Consider the following 26988-nt stretch of genomic DNA (forward strand, 5'->3'; position numbering starts at 1 on the left):
TCTGCTTTATTCTTTAAACAAAATTTGTTGAGTACCTACCAAGTATGTTTAAGGTGCTGGAGCCATAACAGTGAATGGAATCTGTGAGGTCCCTATATTCATGAAGTATACCATCTAGATAGTGATAAATGCTCATTTATCATGAGATAGACATAGAGGAGAGTCAATGCTAGATAGGGTAGTCAGAGAAGCCTTCCTTGAAGAGCACCATTGGGGTCAAGACCTAGATGGTGAGAGCAGCGATCCATGCGGAAAGTTGGAATCAGGTCTTGGACATCTTTTTGGCCACAGCTATCTGGTACTGCTCTTGCTTGTTCTACAAAGGTACCCACATGAACTCAACTTGCTCATCTCCCACCATCAGTGCTTGGTTCAATGCTCAAAGTACCAGCCAGCCCATCTTATGCCAAAGCCTGGAGCTGGCTCTGGTCCATATGACCTACAATCACAGCCAGTTCTACATAGGCTTTGATCCTAAGCTCTTCAAATCCTTAGGTACACTCATTTAATCTTCAGCAAGGGTGGGACCTATACTGAGATAGCCCCTGATACCCTCTGTCCCCTCCTCTCTTTCATGCATGTACACAGAGACACACAGACACATACACTCACACACACACAGAGACACAGACACACACACACACACACAATGTTGACTTTCAAAGTGGCAGTTTTTTCAAAATAGAAACACTTTCATCACTAATTTATGTTTTATAAACAATTCTTTGTTAGGGACCCAGGTCCTTTTCTTTCTCCACCCTCTTAAGATTGAACATAACATATAAGCAGAAGATAAGGCAATTAGTAGAGAGGATGGCAACTAGAAGATTCCAGAAAGCAGCTTGGTTCAGGATTCCTTACTTGACATGTGCATGCCCCATGTCCCAGTAACTTTTGCATATTATGTGACTGGCAACTAGGTTTCTATTCAGTATTGATTACAGAAAGAGACTAGATGGTAAAGTTCCCCATAATTAAACCTCAAGGACACAGAATCAATAGTGCTTCAGTATTGTATCAGTAGAAGTGTTATATACAAACCAATCACTGAAATATCTCTGTCTAGGACTTACAGCAAATGAGAGTCAAGGTTTTGTTTCTATAAAAGTAAAAAATAAACTTCAAAGCCTATTCCAAAGATCATTGATAGGAGAAAGAAGATATACAACCCTTGGGAAATCTTTTAAATTAGCATTCCTTTATTGTCCTGTAAAATTCTATGATAACTACCCTGAAGATATGACCCTTTGACAAAAGTCATTGTGGTCAGCTCTGCTACTAATGGTCTATGATGAAGCAGAAAGATATTCTTGAATCTACTGGAAGAGAATTTTGGATCCTGTAACTAGTTTTTCACAAAGTCAAATTGTGTGATTCTACATCATGTACAACCAGAAGTATGAGAAGTTATACTCTATTTATGTATAATGTGTCAAAATGCATTCTACTGTCATGTATAACTAATTAGAACAATTTTTTTAAATAATAAAAAAAAACAATTTATACAGCATGCTCACTGATGTTCACTGTAGAATCCATATGGAATGGGCCACTTCAAGTCTTTTATGCCATCTCCAACGACAGTGTCCAACCCTCTGATACATCAGAATCTCACTTGATGTCCACTCTATAGAGAATATTGAAGCCAACCCTTCCTTGTAACTCCATTTTTTTCTCAAAAGTCTGATTCGACTTATTCTTTGTTTATGTGATAGTCTGACTATGAAAAGGGGAGAATACAAGCCTACTCCCCTTTTCAAGGCTAATTATTAAGACAGTGTTTAAAATAAAAACTTATTTTAGAATACAAAAACCCCCCATAACTTATGAAAACTATATGGCTGATATCAAGATTGCATTAAATTGTGCTGTATTCAGATCCATAGACATTTCCTAATTTTTTTGCAATGATGCATTTCAACAAAATTCTGAATTTCTGAGATAAGCTTCTCTGGTAGAAGCCAGACTAAAAGTCAGTTTATTCATTGCTTCTGTATGTATTCATTAGCATATAAGTATGTTGATTATATTACTTCTTATAAATTTTTAGATGCCTGTTTAAAAATAACAATTACTACAGGGCCCTGTGTTTGATCCCCAGCACTGCAAAAAAATAAAAATAAAAAAATAACAATTACTACTTTTGAAATCCCTGTAAGTCCTAATGGTTTGATTTTGAGGCATCTATGACTTAAAATACTTGATTGTCTCATTTAAATCTACCCAAGTTGGCAGAGACTCTGAAATAAGGTCCTCCAGGATAACAGAATAAACTGTGTCTGTCACTATGATATGATTTTTTTTCAACTTTTGGGGAAAACAAATAGCAGGAAGATCAAATTCCTCCAATAATGGATTTTTCCACTCAATTATTCAGCTGTCAAAGCTGTTATGCCATGCAGAACTGGTTTCAGGATTGTTCCACTGTTACATGAAACTATCATGTACTGTCACTCTCCAGGGAGTCTGGGAATTGTTTCTAAGTGATCACCAAGGACCATCAGAATTAAATGTATTTTATTGGGGGAAAATAATCATTTTCCTACTGGGATTTGCCAGCCATATCCTACTGCCTTCAAGGTTCTGAAATGACACTTAAAAAACGCAATTCTGTTATTTTCAGCTGATTATACCAGGTATCTATAACTAAATACTCAATCTAGGTTTGAGCAGTATAAACCCAACAAACATCTTTTTAAAAATTTTCTACCTTATCACATAAGGTTCTTAAACATTTGACTGACAGTTCTCAGTCAAAATAATGGATAGCACTCTATTGCATAAGGATGGTTGTATAATGGTCTCTTCTTTTGAATAATCTGATATTTTAAAGAATTACCTTTTACTAATGGAATAAAAAGAAATGAAGAGTTTTCTTATATTAAAGCAAGTGAGGAAAATGGTCATTTCCTCTGATCTCCAGTGACAGTGATAGCTATGTGTGTTAATTTTCTTAATGGTTGTGTTAGCTGTCTTTGCTTAATGCTTTCAGAATCATACTCGGCTATGATTATGATTATGTGTATAGTAGTACAAACTTATAACTTAAGAATTCTGGCCACAGAGTAATGAGTGAAATATTTATTAGTATGTACTTAAAAATCACACACATGTGCACACACATTCTTACATACAAACTAAAATTCTAAGGCATACTCTGACTTGATAAATCTAACTATAAAATTATAATCCCACAAAGATGGGTAAGTGATAATTCTAATAAATATGTTCTTTGTTTTATGAGCCTTGAATCACATTCAGGGGGTAATTTAGTTTACAGATAACTTTCAAAAACATTCTAAAGCAAAATTTACTACTGTTGAAAGAACACCAGATTTACTCTCACATTAAGAGGACAGAAAATTCAAGTCCTTTTTGAAGTCAATAAAAATCAAAATAACAATTTTTGAAAGAAGAGACAACCATATTGAAAAGCTACTGCATATTTTGACAGGCATTTGTCATTCAGTATAAAAGCACTGGTTAGTGCCAACTAAAGAGACCAGTTCAGATGGCAGAATTTGGAAGCTGATGAAGTGTTTCAGTATCAACCACACCCTATTAATGCTATCCACCTGTATTTGCCAGACAATTGTAAGTGAGATTTAGAAGTAGAAAAATGAACAGAGATATCAAAAGGCACCATTGCTTTTGTCATTTTTCTGTAAGTTCATATTTGGTCATATCTACAAACAACAACTAGCTTTGTTGTTTTGAAAAACCTGCCAGGGGTCCAGGGCTGACTCTCTTTGAAATACTCCATCTTTTGTGAGCTTGGAAATTAATCTTTGAACCTTAGGTTTCTATACAAATGTAAAAAGTGGAGATAATGATAATATCATTCCTGCCTGCCTCAAAGGATTTTGAAGAAGGTCAAGTGAGATCCTATATGATGAGGAACTTTGAAAACCACAAAGCACTGCACAAATGTGCAGTTTCATTTTGATGGTCTCAGAAGAGTTGTCCGCCTGAAGACACATCAAGGAATCCTGAAACCCTAACTCCATGAAGAGCCATGTGTTCAGATCAGAGTCACATATACGTCTGCCAAAGACTTTGCAAAACTCCCTGAGCGATAATCCCTCTAAAAACCATCACCCTGGTTAAGTCCAGCAAAGACTGAGGATGTAGGGTTCACTGAAGAACAACCCACAGGTGCCATGCCTGAGACTACAGGTGCTACACCTGGCAGTTAACAGCACACCTTTCCTTGAGAGGTGAGAATGAGGAGTAAATGTTGTTGGTGATTAAGTCAGTACAGTACAGAGCCTCAAGTCTGGGTCCCACTTCATCTATCTGTACGGGTAAGTTAGATAACCTTTCTGTGCCTACGTCTTATCGTAAATGTGGAGTAGTAATGATGCACATCTAATGGAGTTGTTAAAAGGGTTAAAGGACATAATAAAACATGAAAAAATGCTTGTACTGTGGTAAACACTCAATAAATGTTAACTAAATTATATTTATTTTCATTATCTTTTATTATCTTAAGCAATTATACCTTTATTTGCCCATCTATAATAAAAATGTAAGTTACTACCCACTTCCCAGAATGGGAATGGGAGAACTTTTTTTTCTGTATCTCAGTTTTTTTTTGAGATATATATGTAAATATTTTACTTTGAAGCACATAATGTTCAAGAGGAGTGTTCTCTTTGGTTTAGGAGATGGGACCCTGTGAGGCCTCTGCTTAATTGCGGAGGAAAAGGCAAGCTTCCCCAGGAATGAAAATGGTGCAGAGAATGTAAAACCCAGGAGCATAGTACAGCACATTTAAAATGGCAATACGAGTATCACACGGTGCCCACAAAACAGCCACACACGCAGTTTCTGCCAAGCTTGTTTGCCATCATTTCCTAAATTTGGCTGGTAAGCAAGGACGACATCTGGAAAAAATAGTTAAAACAAAACAGTGTCTAATTAGTTTAAAAATATTTTGGTTAAAAAGTACAGTAATTAAATAATGCAATTCTGAGAGGATAAAAGGAAGCAACTATTTTTGGGAAGACACAATATTGCAATCTCAGACAATTCCAGTGGAGACACTAGAGTCTTATAAGGGGAAGCATAACTATTTCTTATTTAATTTTTAATTATAAAACTATTCAAACTAGAAGTAGTACCAAAAATAATGTCATCTTTTTCCCAACACTAAGATTAAATAGACAGTGGAGTGAATCTGACATAAATTTCCTATGTACATATATGAATTTATCACTGTGACTCTCCACATCATGTACAACCATAAGTCTGGGATCCTAATTAGAATAAAATAAAGAGAAAAAAGATTAAATAGACATAGATATTTTGCCTTATTCACAGTTATTACTAAAAGTCAAAATTACATTCAATGATTGTATTAGATGATGCTCCTTCTAGTATTGATTCCAGTTGGTTGTATAACTATTTTTCTGTAAATGGTGATGCAATACAATAAATGAAAACTTGAAAGGAAATGGATTCTGTGCTGTAAATTTAGAAAATCATCTCTGTAGCCTGAATTTTCCAAGAGACTCACTGAGTATCTGAGGCATATTTGATTTAATCAGTTTATTTAAATTGACAAAATCAATCCTTTAGTTAGGTGGTGTGATTTAAAGCACCTTAGAGACCTGTTTATTCAATAATATCTTCCCCATTAACTAGAATTCTAATCGCAACTCACTCCTGTGGGGTTTATATGAGTATGGGTTCTCCAGAGAAATAGCAGAGAGAGAGAGAGAGAGAGAGAGAGAGAGAGATTAACTTACTGTAAGGGACTGGCTTTGCACACTTGTGGAGATTGAGAAATCCAAGATCTGTAGTGGGCAAGCCAGAGCCCCAAGAGAATCAATGATATAGCTCAGTCTGTGTCCAAAGACCTTGAAACCAGAGGGCCAGTGGTCAGTTCCAGTCAAAATCCAAGTCTGAAAGCAGGAGACGTCTGATGTCTGTGCTCAAGGACAGTCAGACAAAGGAGAGAGAATTTTTCCTTAGTCTCTTATTCCTTCAGGTCTTTGATGGATTAGAGGTAAATACACATTGCTTTATTCAATCCACTGATTTAGATTGAGTAATCTCATCCAGAAACACTTTCACAGACACATCTAGAAATAATGTTTACCCAAATATCTGGGCTTCCTATGACCAATAAAGTTGACCCATAAAACTAACTGTCATAGGGTAAGTGAAAAAAGTAGAATGGCTCCCTTGAACACAAGCTTAGTTTAAATACTCAGCTCATCAGGTTGTCTGGAACAACCTTCTTTTCATTTGCACAGTAGCCTGAATCAGTTGAGTTCTTTGAAGCAGTCAGATGCTGGTAATTTTAAAACATGGTAACATAGAAAGGGTAAGAAAATTAAACAGCTCTGAGACATCTAGACTAGGAATGGCAGAACTACCCTGACAAGGAAGTCACAGTAAACCCTAGGATGGTGATGATAAATGCTGAGTGGTGGTGGTGGTAACAGCAGATAAAATGTATAAAATGAGGGGCTGGGTTTGTGGCTCAGTGGTACAGAGCTTGAGTGGCATGTGTAAGGCACGGGATTTGATTCTCAGCACCACATATAAATAAATGAATAAAGTAAAGGTCTACCAACATCTAAAATCAACATTTTTTTAAAAATTTTAAAATAGTCATAAGGAGCTAGAAAGGCATGGTGATAACACTAACTTTAATCATCAGAACAACCATTTGAAGCATACAATATTATTATCCCCAGTTTCCAGATAATAAAAATGAGACTTGTGGAAGTTACATCGAAAGTCACATAGTATTGTACTGTTCCAGAGCTGAATTTCCAACCTGCTCTGTGACATTTCTGGAACAGCCATACCATGTGGCACAGGCTGCAAGGGGAGGAATCCAGGCAGGAAACACCATGGCACCCCTCATGTGCTGCACAGTTTTGCCTTAGTTAATTAGAGGAAAGATTTGTTTATTAGAACACTTGAAAGTGTCAGAATCAAAGGGCAAACAAGGGAGACTAGTCCCCAGTGTTCAATTCAACTCAGAACAGTTGGCAGTAAGGACAGTTGATGCAGCAAATGAAGAAAAGGGAGATGGTAAAAGAGAAAGAAATCATTTTTGTTCAATCTTATCATTCCCAGTTGTTATTAATTATAGAGGAGGAAAAACGAAACATAGCATCAAAAACATAAGACAGCTAATTAAAAGGCAGAAAATGCTAACAGAAAAAAAATGTAGATGGTTTTCCATGTAGGAATAATAACAGAATAAGAGTAGTTACAACTGTATGAATTAATTCCAGTTTAGTTAATTTGAAAGAAAGAACACAGAGATGCTTCGTTTTGTATAATAGATGACACCACCCCATGCTTCATCACACACAGGCTGACATGTAGACTCTGTGGATATATGCTTCTGTGTAACCCACACCTGACCCAGCATTTCCCTATTAAGTGAGTGCTCAATAAAATGCCATTATTCAACATTAAACTGAATGATTATCCCAACTACTTTTCTATTACTAGCCCAGGGTCTCATTTTTATTCTTTCAGAGTTACATAGTATGGAAACACTAGGGAGTTACTACTTAACTGTGTTTGGAAGTTCAAGACAAGAAAGAATATGGAGGGTATGGAGTCAAACCTGGTCTTTAATCCTGGCTCCTCCACATATCAGCTCTGGAACTTTAAACATGCTTTTCAAATTCTGTGAGCCTCAATATCTGTAAACTAGTCCTTTTTGTGGCCATCTTCTAGATTGTGGTGAGAACTGAATGAAATAAAATGAGTCAGGTATTATCCTGATTCCTCAAGTAAATGGACGTAATAGGCAGTTGGGTGGGTGGATGGAAAACAAAACCAAAATAGTGGACACCTCAAAAAGAAGTGAATGCACACTTCTTCTCTTGCCCCCACTGCCACCCCACCCCTGTTATGTACCATCATCCACTTATCAGAGAAAACATTCAGCCTTATGTACATGTATGATTACATGAATGGTGTGAATCTACATTGTGCACACCATAGAAATGAAAAGTTGTACCCCATTAGTGTACAATGAATCAAAATGTGTCTGTAAAAATAAAAATTTAAAAAGAGAAAGAAAGAATGAATATGCTGATACTATAATGCTGGTGTTTACATCATTTATTATGTTTAATAATCAGGCTAAAAAATCCCTCCACAATACTAAAATAATAATGATTTTTGTTGTTGTAATGACTATTTGCTAAGGACTGTATGATATTAAAAACATCATCTGTGGCATCAAAACATCAAAAAAAGAAGTGAATGCACTTAGAAACACCCAACATTGGGAATAAAGAGATGTCGTATGAATTTTTAGAAGGTACCACCTCCTCTCTAATAGCTGCTAATGGTTTTAGAAGTATTTGAATGTCCATATGATTTGTTTGGCTTCTTATGAATTAAAAAGCTTACAAAGAACCCTCAAGGAAAGCTCTGTGGGCACCTGTGCTGATATTTAAAACCTTCACATGTCTCAAATGATTAGCTGCATAATTTTGGTCCAATACAAGGAAGTGGATGACTGTGACCTAGAGGGACATTGCCACTTTATTTTGCTACCTACTTTGCCAAATGATTCTTTTTCTCGTCCTATATACACTATTTTTGAGAATCCAAATGTTGTGAATTAACCTGTGGCATTAATCATAGCTTGCTTATTCTAGAATTTTTTATATCAGAGTTTTCCCATCCTATACTCTGCTCTCATGTTCATGGCTGAAAGGTAGAATTGGAGTAATTCATTTGGATACATATATGCAAAGAATTATATGTAACAATCACAGCGCTTGGAATGAAAGTTCCTCCTGAATGCAAGTAGGGGCTAGATAAGTTAACTTTTGTGTATTGGGTATGTTTTTAGCATCTTCAAAAGGATATTCATACTTTTTCTCAGGAAGCAAAAATGATCAGCCAAAGCATTGCCCCGTCCTTTGGTAGCACCTTCAAAGATAACATCCTGGATGCTTTAAAGAAATCAGTTTTAAACGATATCAGAGCTTTAGAACTTTTCAAAGCTCAGTGCCCAGATGGAAACTACAGATCAGCTTAGGGCATATCTGTTTAAAAGCAACTTGAGCTATTTAAGAATTTTAAGAAGAACCAGAACTTCATTGCCTTGAATCCTTGAATTCCTTTCCTGTGAAAAAAGCCCTCAATACCTTTTCATACCTACAACAAGAAAAGAGACCCAAAACTTAGAAAATGATAATTCTCTTGAAATTACCACCTCAGAATCACTAGGAAAGCTAAAATGGATGATGAACGATGACAAAAGAATTATCTTGTTTATCCCTTATTGTTTTGCAACCTCATACCATCCCCAACACTCACACCCTCCACTCATCCCCAGTCAGTGTTTGTCTAGATAACTCCAACTTTCATACCTTGTTTAATCCTCACTTGCTCTGTGAAGTATCTCCAACAACCCTGCCCTACCATGGTCCTACTCAATCGATTAATATTGTGAAGGAAAAAACTGCACCAGACAGGTTAAACAGTTAAGGAAGACTTTATTCAAGTCTATTGTAATTTAAAAAGAGAGAGAGAGAGAGAGATTGAAATCAACTCCATTGAAACAAAAGGCAGGAGAGTTTTTAACCACTGGATTGATCTTACAGAAAAATACAGGAATACATCATTGGGGAGGCTAGCCAATGTGATAAGGCCATCTATGTTAGCTAACTGGTATAGGAACCTTATCTTTTTTAATAATTTCAAAAGAATGGCCCCAGGTCCTTAAGAAAGACATTGCTGTGTTGTAAAATTGGCAATATGCTGGGAGGTTTATATCTCAAAGCAGCAGAGAAAGAACTTACAAGTTTTCTAAAGTAAATTATGTAAGAAAAGGGAGGTCTGGAAGAAACCTGTCTAAAGTTTAGTTCCAGCTGTAATTATTTGTTTGAGTTTCTAAAACTTTGTGAATTTACCAGCCCAAGAAGAGATTTTGGTTAGAGAGTCAGAGGTGAAAATACTGAGCATTGTAACTGATTTATTGGACATCTATCTATTTGGGCAGTGAGAATATCTTTATTTTGTTCACTGTGTCCTTAGTACAGAGTATACACACAGAATACCTGGCACATGGTAAGCACTCCTTAAATATTTGTGAATGAGGAGATAGTTTTGAAAGAACCCAATTTCTTCAGAATTCCTTCCCTTCTTCTTTGGGGCTATTGGATAAATGGAGAAGGGCTTCATTCATTAATGAATAAATATTTATGATATGCTCCTGTCAAGGAGCATATCTTTTACGTGATTTTTTCCCCTCGATAAGTCAAGTAAATACAATATACCAAAAGTCTGTGCACAATATGTAGAAAACATTTTTTTCACATATATGAGCTAACTCAAACTGATATATTAGCTCTAACACAAGAGAAAAACCTTTGCACACCCTTTTCAAATTTACAGAAATGATTTAGGGGAAGTGCATTACATATATTTCATTGAAAAGTTATTTGGAAATATTTGTACTATTGTCATTTTTTTCCTTTCAAAAATACTTCCCCATAACAAGTAAAAGCATTAACAATTACCCTGTTTATCATTATTTTTCAGAAATAGTTATTGATTTATATAAACATTTTAAATCATCATTCAATTCTATCCATGGATAAGAAAAATAGTTCTAAGAATTAAAATATTGACAGAACCTGGAACACAAGCACTTCAATAAAGACAGTTTCCCTAAATTCAGTGATTCAATTTGTCTTTTAAGTAAAATAGAAATGATTTTGAATCAAATGTAAAGTCCAATGAGACAGACCTTGTCAACAATGTTTAAGCTTCTTCTAGCCACCAATAATCATGCAAGGCTTTTTGTATATGGTGTGGAACAATGGCCTTACACACAAGCTAGTCTTCATGTCTGCCAGGACCAGCCAGTGTTTATACAGTAAAGGCAATGCTACCCTTTCTATATTTAATTTTTCCCTTCCATAATTCAGAGTTGGAAGAGTACTAATAATGGCATCTTACATTTCTTTTGTCTTTCCTAGATATAATTCAGACATACATGATGATAAAAAAAAAATACGGATACAAAAAGGAAAATCTAATCAACAGGCTTCTGTGTTTTCTCCAGATGCTTTCTAGTGTTCAGATCTGTCCAGATGCCTGATCACAGAAACATGCAATTGTTAACAAAAAATTAGATGAATGGCCTCCCTGTTATCCAAATGCACTAACTACACGTAGCTTCAAATCTCACTACTGTGTGGCTTTAGTAGCAAGATTTTAGATTTTTTAAGATTTTCTTTAATATAGTCAAGACAATAGTATTCTTTAATTTGTCAAAGACAAAAATCTGAGCCAAAGTTAGTGTATCTAGAAGAAATTTTAAATCTATACATGCTATATCAATTATAGTGGCTGTGGCTGTCAAGTAGTGGAGAACAAACTCAATAACTTAAATTGTAAGCTTAAACAATAAGGAGTCAACTGTCTCACTGAACAAGAACTTATTGGTGAGGCAGTTACACCTAGTTGAGTATGAGTTTCACAACATCATCACCACCCACTATTTCTGTTCTACAGTCTTTCAGATGTCTTCTTTGTCCTCAGGACCAAAAGTACTACCCAGCTCTGATTTTGTATGTCAATACAACACAAAAGGAATGACTTTTTTCATTCTAACTCAATATACAATAACCCATTACTATACTTTGGTAAAGAATGTATTTTATGCACAGTGGCATACACATGTAATCTCAGCAGCTCAGGAGGCTGAGGCAGGAGTTCAAAGTCAGCCTCAGCAAAAGCGAGGTGCTAAGCAACTCAGCAAGACCCTGTCTCTAAATAAAATACAAAATAGGGCCAGGGATGTGGCTCAGTGGTGGAGTGCCTCTGAGTTCAATCCCCGGTACTCCCAAAAAATAAAGAATATATTTTATAACCATGGAAAAATGAAGAAGAGAGAGACTATATAACAAAATCATTTTGTCAGAGCCTTAATGTGTAGGTGCTTGCTTGGCCACCACCTTACACGGGTGTACCTGCACCTCACATGGTGACTTATGTAATACTTATCACAACCCTATAGGGAAAGTACTAATTTTGTTGCCCTCATTTAATGGATGAGTAGCTTGGGGCATACAGAGGCCTTGCCCAAAGTTTCATGCCTGGTAAGTGCCAGAACCAAAATTCAAGCCCAAGTGGTCTGGCTCTGGAGCCCAGATTCCCAAACACCATGCTTTGCTGACTCCAGTCACCTCATTTTTAAGGCCTTATGTCTTATAACACATCATTCATTGTCTGATCATGTCAGCTTTATGTGTCTTTTCATTTCTTTTTCTTTTTTACTGTCTCTGAATGTATTTATACAAACAGCACAAAAAACACCAGTCCCTGTAGATAGAGGCTCAAGTGTCACACCAGTCCTTTGGTCCTCACATTCACAGCGGTTTTTACTATGAGCCTTCTCAGGGACCTGGGCACCCTTGGGGGCCTGGGTGTCTTTGGGAGCAGAAGCAGGAGTGGGAGCAGGAGCTGGAGCTGGGGTTTCAGCCTGGGTCTTGGCTTGGGCTTGAGCTTTGGCCTTTGGCTGGGAGAGCCTGCAACCCCTGGCCATGTGGACACGAGCACACTTCCTGAGCTTGAGGTGGGCAAGCGAGGCAAGGGGATCAAGCTTGCGGCTGGCACCTTTTGGCATCTTGGGCTTAACTTCCTTGGGCTTTATTTCCTGGGGCCTTGATAGCCTTTGCACATGCACTCATGGCCTTGGCATTGTTTGCCTGCATCTTTTTCAGGCCCTTTTTGTTGTGCTTCTTGGCAAAACATATTTCTCAGGAACTTGGGGTCTACCCACTTAAGAGATTCATATCTTTGTGATTGGGGTTTCTTGATGCTATTTCTGTGCATTTTCAGCATTGGGTTGTGTGTGGTGTGGTTCTTGGACTTAGCCATGACTGCACTGTAAGTCACTGGTCCATGGAAGAGCTCTTTCCATTTCTTGACAAAAGAAAACTTACTTGGACTGTTAAAGACCTAAATAATCCAAAAAACATATTGGTCCTTTAAAAACAACCAGTTCTTATTTTTAGAGAGAGAAGCCCTGTGCTAGAATTCTAAAAAGGAAAGGTAATGTAGGATTCACTAGATTCGGATTGTTTAATCCAAACGAGGAAAGTGTCACATCCAGAAAGATCACAAGACTTGGCCATGATCCCACAGTTCCTTAATGGTGCAGCAGGAACTAGAATTCATATATCCTGCTATATGTTTTACCAAATTAAAAATGATGCATAATACCCTCTGCATGGACAGAGTCAAATGCCAGAATGCAGGACAGGTGAAGAACAGATCTCTTGGTAGCTTCTCAATTTGTCCCCTACCTAGTAACTTTTCACTCAATGATCATATAAAACCATTAGTTGTGATGGTATCAGGAACATTGCTCAGGCTTAGCACCTTCCCTTCGGGCTCCATGAGAAATGAGACAGCATGCTGCCTGTACTGTGAAGAATAGGGAGCTGGCAAGGCTTTTTAAGATGGTGCAAATGGATTTTTTTTTAAGATACAAATGAATGATAAAATTATAGCATTTACAGGCAAATGGATGAAATTGGAGGATATCATGCTAAGTGAGATAAGCCAATCTCAAAAAACTAAAGGACGAATGATCTCGCTGGTAAGTGGATGAGGACGTATAATGGGGGGTAGGAGGGGTTAGTGTTAGGGTTAGGGTTAGATTTAGGGTTAGGGATAAGGAGGGTGGTAAGAATGGAGGAAGGAAGGACTGTATAGAGGGAAAAGAGGGGTGGGAGGAGTGGGGGGAAGGGAAAAAATAACAGAATGAATCAAACAACATTACCCTATGTAAATTTATGATTATACAAATGGTATGCCTTAACTCCATGTACAAACAGAGAAACAACATGTATCCCATTTGTTTACAATTAAAAAATAAAAAAATAAAAAGCCAAAGGCAATAAATTTAAATTTATCTTTAATGTCAACTCATCAATAGAGGTAGTCCTGTTCTTACTTTTAAGCTTATTAAAAAAAAAAAAGATACAAATGACTATAGTGAGAATAATATGCTGTTTCTCATATTTACATATAGTTCCATAAATAAATGAGACTTACAGTCTCATTTATTTGCAGTTAATTATGTTTACTTCTGATACTATTTTTAGGCCACAGTGTAAAATATAAATCATTAATTCCTTTGATTTTCCTTTATCCCATCTCTGTATTTGTTATTTTTCACATATTCCTTTTAATATAATGTCACAGGTACTTTGATGTTGCATATTGGCTTGCAATGATAATCCCCTTTGGTTGTTTCAGAATTTTATTTGCTGGTGCTTATCATACTTCTTTTATGAAATTCAGTTGAAGTTTTTATTGTCCAGAATGGTGGCAGTGAGAAATATTCTGGTTAATAGAATAATACCATATTTATTCTATTTAGTAGAATATTACATATGTATTGAATCAGTACATTAAGGTATCAATTTATAAATAATTCAAATAAATTCAGTATATTCATCATTTAATGCTCCTTAACTTATTCCTTTAATCAGAAAATATTTATTAGCTAACTCAGGCAATGTCCCAGATGATGGGGAATAATGATGTCATATACTTGGACTCCTGAAGGAGTTTATGGTGTACTTGGGGAGCTAGACAAGAATCCTGCAGCATGGCAATGCCCATGTGATAAGAGGAAAAACACAGCATTTAGGGGACCTTCTGATAAGCTGTGACCCCTTCTTGGGACATCAGAGAAACAGGCAAGTCTTGTTAAGTATAATTTGATATTGGACAATTCAGAGGGCACTTGGAGATCTAATAGTACTTTAGACTTGTCATTAGAAATCATTTGCTATAGATTTATAAAGGTTTTCAAGAGTTTTAGATGGCACAATGATGAATAAACCCTTTTGTCTGTACAGATTGTTACATATTTTTTGCTTCTACCTTACCTCTTGCTTCATTGTCAAATTGTGCATTTGCTTCCATTCTGACCATTTATCAATGCATGACAGTCTCCACTTTCTCCCTTCAAGTCTGTGTTTCTTTAAATACTTCCATAAATCAACATTCATTTCATTCTTGCAAGTACTGCTTATCAATTTTGACCTGCTTCATGGCCTTGTCTAGCCTTCAGCTTGGTCCTTTGTTACACACAGCACCTATAGCCAAGTAGAAATTGTTCGGATTTTTCAGTGTAGCCCTTTTTTCCTCCAGTGATTTCCATGACTAGGTACATAATGGCCCAGAACTCTCTAACTCATTTTTGAGAATCTTGAAATGTTGATCATTCCTAGGCCCAGTTTGGGAGGTTATGGTCAAACAGAAGTCGAAAGGAAGTACCCAGATTCCTTTTTGGCCACTACACTGATAGCCAGTGCTACTGCAGGTACAGATGTCATGAGACTGTGACTAAAGGCCGTGGTGCCAGGAACCTGTCTTGTTTCCACCCTTGTAAAGACAACCCATTTTTTACCCCCTTTACAATAAAAATCTCTGCCCACTTTAGGAAAACCACCATCATCTGCTTGACTCAAAGAAGTAGGCTTCTTTGAGGTATTATTCCTAACTGTCTCCTTATTCTCTGGCAACCTGTGGGGCAAAATGAGGACTTGAGTTTTCCGGAGTTCCTTTATTTCCCTACTCTGTGGATTCATCCCCAGCTGTCCCAATTTTCAGACTCCAGTCCCACCCATAATCCTTTGAAACCTCTGTTGCCAACCCAAAAGTTAAATGATATCTGGTCCTAAAAATTAATCTGGTGGCTCTTGAGGGTTTCTACCCTTTGTGGATTAGTGGAAAACTGAACATTCTATGAGAGAAGTTTCACTGAGTTTGCTACTCTAAAAGCAAGCATGCTATGGTGTTGCCAGCATGCCCTTTCCTAAATGCTCAATGCTAATATGTGATATCCCAGAGTTAACACATTTGCAAACTGAATTACTGCCCACTCCATTGGACTCACAGTGAAAGCAGCAGCTGGTACTGGAATAACTGACAAAGATCACTGAAGAGTTTGCTGGGCAGGAGGAGATCTCAGAACTTCCACCAGAGCTTCCAAACAGAGCTGCTGACATTGACACCTCTCCCTCCAGGGAGTTGGCAGATCACTTCATCTTATTGCCATCTGTGGAGATAATAACTTACTAGGGAATTGTTATCTGTCTCACAAGGGGGTTGTAGCTGGCTTTTTAGTTGTACTGGAACTACTAAAGGAGTTGGCAGGTTGCACGCTACAACTTCAGTGCTTTTATTTTATCATATTGTTAAAAGGAAGAGGGGCAGGAAGAAATGACTCCTCTACTGATAAATAGATTTTACACAATCCTAACTTTCTAGCAACTTTGATCTCAAGGTCCCCAAAGAAGTGAAACATGGACCTCTCATGCCCTGTCTTCTCACCTTTTAGTAACTCACACTGACACAGAAACAGTCATTTTCCAACCACCAAAAGATACTCTTTCCCTTTCCAAAGGCAGAGCATACATGTTTGTAATTAAGTCCCTGAATTTCTACTTAGCATGCTAAACCATGAATTTTTTAGAATTTTTATTGGCTCTTTTTAGTTATACATGACAGCAGAATTCATTTTGATATAATTATACAAGCATGAAATATACCTTATTCTAGTTAGGATCCCATTCTTGTGGATGAACATGATAATGGAATTCCCTGTGATGTTTTCATATATATATATATATACATGGGGAAATGATGTCAGATTCATTCCAGTCTCTCTTTGAGTATATGTAGTAGATTTGTTTTCCAGATGTAGTTGTAATGATATTCTCCACCCCACCTTTTCTATTTTTTTAAATAACAGCTTTATTGATATATAATTTACATACCACAAAATGTACTCTTTTAAAGTATATAGTTCAATGGTCTTTAATATATTCATAGGTTGCACAGTCACCACCACAATTGGTTATCATCTGGGACATTTTTATCACCCCCCCCAAAAAAATCCTCATATCAATTAGCAATCATTCCACCTTTCTCCTCCAACCTCCCCACCCCACCTAGGAAATCACTGATCTACTTTCTGTCTCTACAGATTTCCCTATTCTGAACATTTCATATTAATTGAATCACATAATATATAGTCTTTTGTATCTAGCATCTTTACTTAGCATATATTTTCTTTCTTCTGTTTTTTTTTTTTTTTTTTTTTCTGTCTGCACTCTGGTGCTTATTGAAGTACTATTCACAATAGCCAAGATAACCAACCTGAGAGTGCATTGATAGATAAATGGATATATAGCCACAATGAAATATCATTTATCCATAAAAAGAATGAAATCCTATCATTTGTACCAAAATTGATGAATCTGGAAGACACTACATTAAGTGAAATAAAGCCACTCACAGAAAGACAAGTACAGTGTGATCTCATTCAAATGTGGAAACTAAAAAAGTTGATCTTACAGAAGGAAAAAGTATAATAGTGGTTGCCAGAGGCTGAGAAGGGTATAGGGGAAGGGAGGTTTGGGAGACATTGGTTAACAGCTATAAAATTGCAGTTAGGAAGAATGAGTTCTAGCACTATATACCACAGCAGAGTAACTAAAGTTAAAACCAATTTATTGGATATTTTAAAACCATTAGAAGAGAGGATTTTTAATGTTTTCGCACAAAGAAATGATGTGTTTAAAGTGATAGATATAGCATAATATTTTCAAGGGTCATCCACATTATAGCATGTATCAATATTTCATTCATTTTTATTGCCAAAGAAGATTCCATCATACAGATGTACCACATTTTATTTATCCACTCATCAACTGGTGGACATGTAGGTTGTTTCCTCTTTGGAACTACTAGGAATAATGCTACTATGAACAAGTTTTTGTGTGGACATTTGTTTTCTCTTAGGTGTATTTTGTGTGGACATTTGTTTTCTCTTAGGTGCAATTCTAAGTAATCAAATTTATGGTAACTCTTATGTTTAAACTTTTGAGGAACTTCCAGACCATTTTCCACAGCAACTACACCATTTTACATTTCCACAGGGCATGAATGAATGAAGATTCCAGTTTCTTTGCATCTTCACCAACACATGGTTTTTTATTATAATCTTTCTTGAGAGTATGACAAGCTCTCTCCTTGTGGTTTTTATTTGCCCTTCCCTAAGGAGTAATGAAGGTGATCATCTTTTCATGCATTTATTTATCATTTATCTATCTCTTTTGGATAAATGCCTAATTAATTCCTTTTCTCTTTTTAAAATTTTTTATGATTTTTTATTGTTTTCAGAATTCTTTATATTATAAACACAAATTAGGTATATAAGTATTGAGAATCAGAGGTTCTTCTCTAATTTACTTTGTTCTTTAAATATAGCAGGATCTGTTGTAGAATTGGGAAATTCTTATACAATTTTAGCTGTTCTAATAACTTGTCACTCAGGGACAAGTCACTTCATCTCGTTAGAATCCGTTTTCTTCCTGAGCTCCACAAAGACCCAGAGGGTGTCTGGAGGTGCTTCGCTGGACCTCCAGTGGGGGCCTCCTGACCATCATTCCTGCTGCTATCTGTGCTCTGCACCCTTGTGATTTATAAATTAGGAGCAAAGAAGTCATTATTTAGAATAATTATTTTGAATAAAGAGAAGGATGGGTAGGTGGGTGGTGTATGGATAGATGAAAGGAAGGAGGAAGACTAATTTTCTTTGAGGGATTATTTAGTGGTATGCTTTCAACTTTTAAAAGGATAAGGTAATGTAGAAAGTGGCAGAGTGAGATTTATGAAGAATGAATTTCTTTCCTTCTTTCTTTCCCTAGTAGAAAACCTGGGATGTGTCTTTGGCTTATTGTGTATAAGATATATTTACATTCAGAGAATTCATCAAACAGCAAAAGGAGAATAAATCTAAGTTCAGACTTTAAAATGAATTTTCTGGTCATGTGGATATTAATCACTTTGCTAGTTTATGGATAATAAATATTGCCTTTTCACCTTCTTAAACAATGTGACCTTATAGGTTATCTGTAGAGGGCCCTTCCCATTTCTACTTTATTAAAACATCTTCGCAAATCCTGTATAATAAAATGAACTCTTTACTAACATTATCCTTGCATTAAGTCTCCACCTGGATCATTTTAAGTGTCATACATTTGTTGAAAAAAAACATTAATTACACTGAATACTTTGTCCTCCTTCATGGAGCAGAACATGTAAAAAGAAGGTGTCCCTTCATTCTGAATTAATTATGACATTCTCTTGAAAACAATGACTGTAATTACATTTGGCATTTTTGAGCCTATCACAGAAAACAGCCAACTTAAACAACAAACAGTTTTGCTTTTTTTTTTTTTTTTTTTTTTTTTTTTTCCATGTAAACTGCTACATGTCTCAGTTCCACAGTACTGGAGACAAAAATCTTCCCATTCATGGGCACAGACCCAGCAGGAATAATAAGCATGGCACAGAACAGAAGAAGGAGTTAAAAGTTGGCATTTCTATCTTCAACGTGTATTTCAAACTTTCCTTTAATTTTTTACCTTCATATTTTAGCCATTAGAGAAGGATAAGACCATATTGTTCTTTGTACCACTAGTCGCTCTGTTGGGACTAACGTCACCAGTCATTTATGAAGCCAATACCAGCCTCCTTTTCTCAGTGACCATCTCCCACCTCCAAATCACAAAAACCTTGCAGTCACTATTGAGTCAACTTGGGACTTCAAGGATAAATTTGTACCAGTTTTTCACTTCTTCCCTGGGGCTTTTCATTTACTAACTATGACCTCATCAACCAAATACAATCAAGTTACCCATACAAAAATGGCAGTGTTCACATGGTACTCACATCATGAAACTTCTTCAAAGTTTCCAAGCAATACCCCGTCCAGCCAGCTGTCATCGTCCCTCTCATGACCCTGGCAGGGCCAATTTGCCTGACAGGCCTTAATAGGCTCCACTGTCACACTTGACATATGTTCAGAAAGAATAAACAGCACAATATACTGCAGTCATCCCTTTCATATAAATAAGACAGTAATATTGTGGAGAAAACATCTTCTGAGTCCATGTAATTTTTTTCATTTTATTGAAAATATATACTAGCTCCAAGGTCTCACATTTTGGATATGAGTGCCTTCTTTCTTACAAGATTGCTCACTAGATAGGGTGGTGTGTGTGACTCATTATCAACCCCAAAGACACTTAGTAGCAGGGCTCTGAGCATCAGACTTCCTGCCTCTAGAGTCCAGCTGTTCACAGTTACAAGTGTAAATATCAGAGGCAGATTTCAAACTTGCTTTCTATAGTTTTAGTTTCCCAAATTGAAGTCTACAAATAAGCTGCATTGCTCTGGTTGGTGTGTCTTTTTTTCACTATTTTTCTCTCCCTTACGCACTTTAGAATACTTACCTTCCCTTCATTTCACCTTTATGGCCCTCACTTGTTATAACAAGCTGGAGGCCCCAGTCCACTACACAAATCTATGTAGTTTGGAATTTTTCACACCTGGACTTTATGAAGACATGAAAAGATTTCACATATGGTGAGGTATTGGAATGCCTTGACTGGGACACCCAGAAGCCAGGTTACTCAACTGATGATGGAGAACCCTCCTGCTTTGATAATCAAAGTATGAGATGGGGGTTGTTATAGTCATGGAACATCTTCAGGGAGAAGTAGAAGATGTCATAATATTGGGCAGAGTTGTGGTGAGCAGGCTTACCCACAAAATTTTTTTGGAAGTTTCATTGCTTGAATCAGTTTAGACAAGGGCCTACTGTGTTCCCACATTCTCTTGCTATGTGACTTGAAATCAAGACAAGTTCTTTTCTTTTATTCTGACAAATAAAAAATTGAATATATTAATTGTATATAGCACAGTGTTTTAATATATGTATACATTATGGGATGACTAAATGAAGCTAATTAATATACCCATTACCTTAGTTAACATTTTCTAATGGTCAAAACACTTAAAAATCTACTCTCTTAGAAATTTAAAGTGTACAACACATGGTTGTTATTAACTACAGTAACCATGTTAAAACAGATCTCTTGAATTTATTGTTCCTATGTAACTGAAATTTTGTATCCTTTGAGAAAATCTTCCCAATCCCTGGCCTCTTAGCCCCTAGTAACCACCTTTCTTCTCTCTGCTTCTATGAACTCATCTTTTTTAGATAATACATGTAAGTAAGATCATGGAGTATTTGTCCTCCTGCATCTGACTTATTTCACTTAACATGATGCCTTCCAAGTCCATGTTGCTATAAATGACAGAATTCCTTCTTGTTTAAGGCTAAGTAGTATCTCTTACATACGTAGACAACATTTTATTTATTCATTCATCCATCGATGGACACTTAGGTTGATTGACTATTGAAATCACCTGCTGTTCTTTTAAACAAACTGATCTTTATTTTTTAGTTATTATCTTTTTTTAATTGTAAACAAATGGGGTACAACTTGTTTCTCTGGTTGTACATGAAGTAGAGGCATACCATTTGTGTAATCATACATTTACATAGGGTAATGGTGTTTGATTCATTCTGTTATTTTAATTATTATCTTAAGCCCAGGGGATTTTATCAGTTACAGAGATGAGTCTTACCTTAGGGAAAGTATGCAATTTCTAATTATTACTAGTTCAATGTATCTCTCTGTCTTCACAACCAACAAAAATAATTCTTAGCTAGAAATCAAACTTAGGTGTCTTACTAAGATTTTCAGCCACTTATACAGTTTTCCTAATTTTGCCATTTTCTCATGAAGGTACTGCAGTTACTCTGTGCTGAGAATGTGAGATTAGAACTCTTTAACTTCTAAAGTTTTACCTGTGATCAAACTGCCAGGCTATACTTCCTCCAGTGTAGAATCCAAAGAAAACATTTTATCCATATTGTATGATGCTGTAGAGAAAGAGAGAGAGCTATTAAAATCTAACAGTCTCATTCTGCCATTGACTGAGGCTCTAACAGTACAGGAAATGATGAAATAACTATAACTGTGAATTAGCCAAACCAGTTAACTATAGTCCATTAAAGGTGGTAAATGTGTGGTCCTTTTCATCTGGAAGCCCCAAGAAAGATAGGGTATCTAATGTTCCTCTGAGATCAGGAAGCTATGCCCACAGGTAACTCCTGAATGCCTTCAGTGGAAGACTTTGGAAAGCAGGCAAAGGAGAAATATAAGTCCCAGATATATGACAGTGATACCTGTCCTCAGGTTCACTGAAAGTGAGATACACATGACCCATTCCTGCTCTTCAAAAGTGTTGATAATTGTGTGTGAATATCGAATCTCATAGGATGCAATGTTGCATTCAGAACATTACCAAGTGAGCCTTAAGTAGAAGAGCATTTTATTGCTGCAGATACTACCCTAGACTATGCCTTCTCTAAATCACTGCCAAATTCAGCTAAGATAAAGTACCAGAAATAAAAACACAGCACTGCTGTGGCATACATAATCCTCAGATACTGGCAAATCAAGTTGTAGAATTTGACAAGTGACAAAAATCAAATGTTCAATGATTTTTATATGATGATGTAACAAGGATCCTGCTATATTTATCAAGGATCTCTTGGGTAGATACCAGTGATAACATAAATAATATTACCTTGAGCCTGTGTTGTTGGAATTCTAAATTTGTTTAATAAATCTTCCCTTTTAGTCCCATCAGATAAATTTGTCAAGGAGTTCATTGTATGTGCAGAATTGCTAGATTATTTGTAACCTGTAGCAGTATTTTCTGAGCAATGCAAGTAAGCAACAATCTTATAGGGTGGGTTGATTTGAGATTCCCTAGAGCTAACCTTAGGCTTTTCCAGTACCATTTTCATAGGGTTTGTCTATCTAATTTTAACTAAAGGTTAATTTTCTTTTTAAAGAAACTAAACACTCTAATTCTATTCTCATTGATTAGTAATGTTACTGTTGGACATTAGGTCATAATTTTTGGAAGTTATACCTTAAGCAGGAATGTTTTCTGATATCAGATGAACTAGGCATCTTCAAATCCAAGAGCTCAAATGGCTATTCTTAGCATTGGTCATATCAAAAATTAACTTAAGATACTCTGAAACATTCTTTACCTAAGTGTCTGAAAACTGTTGCTTTAAAAATACCATCTTGCCTTTTGTTTGGTTTTATTCCTTTTATGTAAGTGTAATACAGCCACTTAAGTAACCAAAAATATCTTATATGTGTTTTGAGATGGTGACTGGAAAAGTCCTCCTCTTCCTTGCAGGGTCAGTGCTCTCCCTTATTTCTTCTGACGTATTGACCTCTCTCCCTCATTGCCCTTTGTGTTCATAGAAAGCTACTGCTCTTATCACTGATGTTCATGTTTGGCCTTGTGGAAAGACTGGTGTGGAATGAGTAGCTCTTTGATCATTCCATCTATGGACAGCTAGCTGCTGGCTTGGTCCCTGTTCATAATTATGTTTCTTTACTCTCAAATTTTGTGGCCCCATAGTTCAAAATTATTTACTTGATTTCTGAGGGCTACATCCAGTGTTGATCATCTTGTGGTATTTATAGATGGCAGCACCTCAGGTCTTCTTTAAGAAGTCTTCACCACATTTCTCTTGCCTACCCTTTCCACCCCCACATGCAAGCTGGTTAGCAGACCTTCTGCTATCTGTCATTTATACATTTTCAACCCTGCAGAGCTAATGCTACACCAATTCTGGCTTCCGTGCTGATGGAGTGGCTGTGTTCCAGCTCACTGCTCATGACTCAGATTTGCCGACTGATGCATAAAAGGTGTTGAAAAAAACTATTTTAAAATTTGCTTACAGTTAACTGTGGCCAGTGTATTTTCCACCCATATTTGCCCTTAAAAATGGTCTCTATACTGTCAACCTTCAGTCGACAACTCAGCTTAACACATATTGATTCCACATTGAATAAGTTTCCCTTCTAACTAGTATATTACACTTAAGTAGGAAATTCATCAAATGGACCATGTATGTGTTTTAATGTCACATATGCCTCAAGGGATGGATACTTCTTTTGTACATTTTCCTTCTCCTGCAGCAATTGTCAGCACATCATTTGTGAAAGAACTGACAAAGAACTAAAGATACCAGCTTTAGTCGTTCATTTAGCTCTGACTCAGCAAGAAGCCTCTAATAACTGAGCATAGCACGGGTTCTTCAAAGAAGAGATATAGGAGAAATAAAAGACTATGTCCCTGCTTTTGTAGAGTTTGTGACTTCCTGGAAGTCTCAACAGATGTATAAAACATGTGTAAATGTGTATATACATTTGTTATATTGCATATTGTATTAGTCATGATCCTCCAAAGAAATGGAACCAATAGTATATATATAATTATAAGAGGGAATTTATTAGGTTGGTTCACAAGGATACAATGGCTGTCTGCAGACTAGAGAGCCAAGAAAACTGGTAGCTGCTCAGTCCATGGAACTAGAAGCCTCAGAAGAAGAAAGAGGCCAATGATGCAGCCCGTTCAGTCTAAAGACTTGAAAGCCCACTGAAGAGCCACTGGTGAAAGTCTACATTCAAAGGGTGGAGAATGTGGAGCCTGACATCCATGGACAACAGCAGCAAAGAAGCATACACACTCAGGGAAGGAGAGTGTAAGCAAGAGCTGGCTTCCCCTCTTCTGCTTTGCTATTCCATATATGCCCCTGGACTTTTAGATGGTGCTGCCCACATTCAGGGCATGTCTGCCCCACTCAGTGACCCACACAGCAGACCTCCCTGGCAACACTCTCATGGACACACCTAGAAGTGTGCTTTACCAATTACCCAGGTATCCCTCAACCCAGTCAAGGTGACAACCAAAATTAACCATCACACATGTATACGTTAAGGCCATAGAAGTGCTGGCAGAACATACAGGACAAATGAGAAAATAGTGTGTGATAAGTTTCATCTAGAGAGGTTTTTTTTTTAGAGAAATTGAATGGAGAGTCAGGTTTATAAGGAGATAGGACTTGTTCAGAAGAAGAAACAAGCATTCAATTAAGAGAGAAAAAATATACCCAAAAATGAATGGATTATTGTATGTGAGGATATAGGTCACTTTGTGGAGTCTAGCACGCAGCTTTAGTTGGAGTTAAAAATGCTAGCAGGAAAAAATGCAAGAATTTAGCTTTGTGAGATGGAAAGCAACATGGAGCCCATATTGAATGGTATTCCTGGAATCAGACACAGGAGTTGACTAGTAATAGCACCAGATGGTCCAAGACAGGGAACAGCTCCATTGCTTTGTTTTTCCATTATTGTAGAGATATTTACCTGCCTGCTTTTTACAATGCAAGCAGATAACTCGTTCTCGTGGCCCTTATATATTATTCAAGGTCCAATTAGATATGACAAACCACATAGTCATTTGTACAGGGAAAGTTTGATATAAAGAATTATTATTAGGGCTGGGGTTGTAGCTCAGTGGTAGAGCACTTGCCTAGAATGTGCAAATCGCTGGGTTCAATACCCATCACTAAAATATACATATATAATATGCATATATATTATATGTATTATAAGGGAATTGGAGCAACAGGAAACTAATAAAAAATTTAAAAGTTCTAAAGAATATAGGAATATCAAAAATAAAGAGCACCCATTCCTATAGAGCTTCACTTAGCCAAGGATGAGGCTCCACTTCCAAGACTGAGATTCAGACATTGTTGAAGAGGGAAGAGTCATGGTTCATTGAAAAGCATGTGGTACCATGCTGGTGGAACGTACTAGAAATCTACCCTCCAATGCCAGGAAAAGCTGTTAACAAGGAAGTATATCATCTTCTGCAATGTTTCCGCAATACCCTTTATTTCCAAAGCTTACCATTATACTAAATGACAAAGGGAAAGTTTAAAGGGCCCAGATAAATTTTTGCAGAGTGGACAATGAACTATAAATTTGCTGCTGAAGTAATAAATTCATAGCTTGCCCTCTCATTTCCTAAGTTTACCAATGTCCTCTTTCATTTTCAAATATAAAGCCATATTGAATATGATGCTTTTTAAGCTACTCAGCATTATTCCATCCATCCAACTTTACCTCCTCCAAAAATCCTGATTGACCTTTGGAAGGCGTGGGACACATGATTGAGAATTGGTGATCTAAACTAACATTATTACATTCATTAAGACTATTGATCTTTACATACAAAAGATGGTAGAAGAATGGATTTATCAGTGTTTATGAAAAAGATTGAGTTTGAGATGGTGGCAGTGAACTTGCTGGGAGTCATCTATGGACTCACAATTTGATGTGGCTCTTAAAAAAGCAATTGAAATCCATTGGTAGGGCTCATAACAGGAGATACGTTGGCCTACTTCTTATTTTCAGAACTTTTGCTGTGTCCTAAAACTCCTCACATTCTTTTAATGAAAGACAATGAAGAACCATAGCACTTCTAAAACAGCTTGATGAAGAGTCTGAGAACATTGAAAGAACCTGACAGTATTAGCTAAGATAAAGAAGGAATAGGCAAGACATGGCTACAACCATGTATGTTGGTTTCATGTATGGTTTCATAATGGGAAGATAATTTTATCATATTCCTTATCACCCTAGAGGGCAAATGAGGAATCATCAGGAATAAGTTATGGGAAAGAAAACTTAAATAGAAACTAAGGAGGTTTTCAACTTTAGCAGGACTGAAATTATCCCAGGAAGGAAGTCTCCCAGGACTTCTTTGGGAGGCAGTGAGTTACCTCTCTTGAATGGGGGGGGTGGGGGGACTGCTTTAAGTTTCCTTTTTTCTCTTGTTCTTTATGAGCTTCTAAGGGCAGGACAAGGTAGATCTGCTTGTCCTAATATTACTGCAAAGAGATAAGGCTCAAACCTCATATTTAACCTATCTTCTATATTATTTGTGCCTGGCGAGCCACATCTCTTTTAGGAAGAAAATAATGAAGAGACCTTCAAAATCAGCATTTTATATTTAGGCAGCAACAATACTTGCAATCATCCCTGTCCCAGAGACCCAAATAATTAAATTCTAGCACATAATTAAATTGCATAGGACCATTACTAATGCCACTATTTGAATATGCCCTTCAGGGTATAGACATTATTACAATAATAA

At 36.6% G+C, this 26988-nt stretch overlaps 1 protein-coding gene and 1 pseudogene across 3 annotated transcripts in view; one reads left to right on the forward strand and one right to left on the reverse strand.

Annotated features, from left to right (window-relative positions):
* Positions 1-26988, forward strand: part of LHFPL3 (LHFPL tetraspan subfamily member 3) — a 554978-nt gene that overhangs the window by 252805 nt on the left and 275185 nt on the right. The window lies entirely within an intron of this gene.
* On the reverse strand, positions 9134-12885 carry LOC306668861 (large ribosomal subunit protein eL29-like; annotated as a pseudogene). Its single transcript has 2 exons — positions 12355-12885; positions 9134-9150 (listed from the first exon to the last, which is right to left on the reverse strand). The product of its transcript is annotated as a large ribosomal subunit protein eL29-like (transcript).

This window comes from Sciurus vulgaris, assembly GCF_902686455.1.
Source record: "Sciurus vulgaris genome assembly, chromosome: 8".
Taxonomy (NCBI): Eukaryota; Metazoa; Chordata; class Mammalia; order Rodentia; family Sciuridae; genus Sciurus; species Sciurus vulgaris.